Source organism: Bison bison, unplaced genomic scaffold, assembly GCF_000754665.1.
Source record: "Bison bison bison isolate TAMUID 2011002044 unplaced genomic scaffold, Bison_UMD1.0 scf7180017857914, whole genome shotgun sequence".
In the NCBI taxonomy this organism is placed as follows: Eukaryota; Metazoa; Chordata; class Mammalia; order Artiodactyla; family Bovidae; genus Bison; species Bison bison.
In genome coordinates, this window is record NW_011488487.1 from 8,966 (window position 1) to 11,051 (window position 2,086).

Sequence of the window (2,086 nt, forward strand, 5' to 3'; positions counted from 1 at the left end):
CTGGCCCCGGGCCCCCGGCGGGGCCACCAGCAGCGAGTGGGAGGCCATCGTCCTCACCCAGCCTGCCGTCCTGTGTCCCAGGACTGCCCTGGCCGTGGTCAGTGCCCAGAGCATTTCCCAGCAGCCCCTGTGCTGGATGACCAGGCTCCGCAGGGCACCGGGCTGTCCAGGAGGCGAGCCTGGCGGGTCGGTTTCCGCTCCACCCCCGCCTTTGCTGCTGTCGTCGTTACCTGACCGTTATCAACGTCTGTCCTGCGTGTAAAGGCCTGGCAGCAGGGGTGTCTGGGGAGGAGCTGGCAAAGTCCAGTCAGCGAGAACAGGACAGAGCTGAGCGAGCTGGCCTCTGCCCTCCAGCCCTCCCCCGCTCTGTCCCCAGGGACTCCCAGCCCCGTGAGGCTGGCTGGCGCAGAGCGCCCCCACGTTTCACATACAGGACCAGAGACCCAGCATTTCCGACTTGGTGGGCCTACTGGCTGTGGTAAAAGCTCGCAGCCCCGCTGTGGTGGTGAGGAAGCTGTCCCGGGGTGCGGGCCTGTGCCAGTGACGCTTGGGTGACAGAAGGAGCCGTGGGCCAGGTTCAGCCCACTCCATAGCTTGCTGACTCTCGCTCAGCTCTTGGAAAAACCCACTTTAGAAGTATAGATGTCCTTTCATGTCATTTCTTTTTTGATTCCGCAATGAGGGATGCCACACAGTACTTCTCCTTCTCTGGCTCTTACGTCACTCAGTGTGACAATCTCTAGGACCACCGTGATGCTGCAAATGGCACCACTCCGTCCTTTTACACGGCGCGCCGGCTTCTGTGTCCACTCACCTGTTGGTGGACATTACGTTGCTTCTGTGTCCTGACGTCTGTGAACAAGACTGCGATGAACATCGGGCGAGTGTACCCGTTTCAGACCACATTTTTCTCCGGATGTATGCCCAGGAGTGGGATTGCCGGGTCTCGTCGTAGCTCTGTTTTCAGATTTTTAAGGCACCTCCATAGTTTTCTGTAGCAGTGTACCAATGTATATTCTGACCGCAGACGCAGACTCACAGACGTAGAGGACAAAGTTATGGTTTCCAGAAAGGAAGGATGGGGGAAGGGATACTTGGGGAGTTTGGGATTTACATGTGTGTGCGTTCTCAGTCACTCAGTCGTGTCCAACTCTTTGAGACCCCAGGAACTGTAGGCTGCCAGGCTTCTCTATCCATGGGATTCTCCAGGCAAGAATACTGGAGTGGGTAGTCATTCTCTTCTCCAGGGGATCTTCCATCGAATCCAGGTCTCCTACATTGCAGGCAGATTCTTTTCTCTTCTCCCAGAGAAGCCTGGGATTTATACGTACACACTGCTGTAACCAACTAGGGCCCCCTGTACAGCACAGGGAACTCTGCTCAATGTTCCGAGGTAGCCTGGATGGGAGGGAAGTTTGGGGAGAATGGACACGTGTATGTGTGTGTGGCTGAGTCCTTCGCTGTCCACCTGGAACTATTACAACGCTGTTAATGGGCTAAACTCCAGTATAAAGTAACAAGCTTTCTGAAAAGAAGCTAAGAAAGGAGTGTGTGCTCCACATGCACACGTGCACACACGGGCATGTGTCCTTCCTGACCCTTTGGAATAAGCTTTTCCTCTGCGAGTCAACACCAAGGGTTCTGTTGCTCAGTCTCCATGCACATAACCAAGGGGTGCTTGCTGGGGGTCCCCCAGCCTCTGAGTCGGCAGGAGAGCGGAATAAATGCAACCGTGAGTGCCGCGGGAGGGGCCAGGCCCGGGTGAGGGCGGCCTGCCCAGCATCGCCAGGCCCAGGTGAGGGCAGCCTGCCCCACACTGCGAATGCCACAGGAGGGCCGGGCCCGGGTGAGGGCCACCTGCCCAGCACCGCGAGTGCCGCGGGGGTGGGGGCCAGGCCCAGGTGAGGGCCGCCTGCCCAGCAGAGCCGCTGCTGGGACGTGGAGGGGCCCTGCATTGCACGTGCCCAGGCCACGGAGGCACTGACTGGGCGTCCTGAGAGTAGACCCTGCTCTGTACAGACCACAGGGGCCCGGGTTGGAGCTCGCTGGGGGCTCTGTTCTGTGTTTCGGGATCTGACGCCGGACC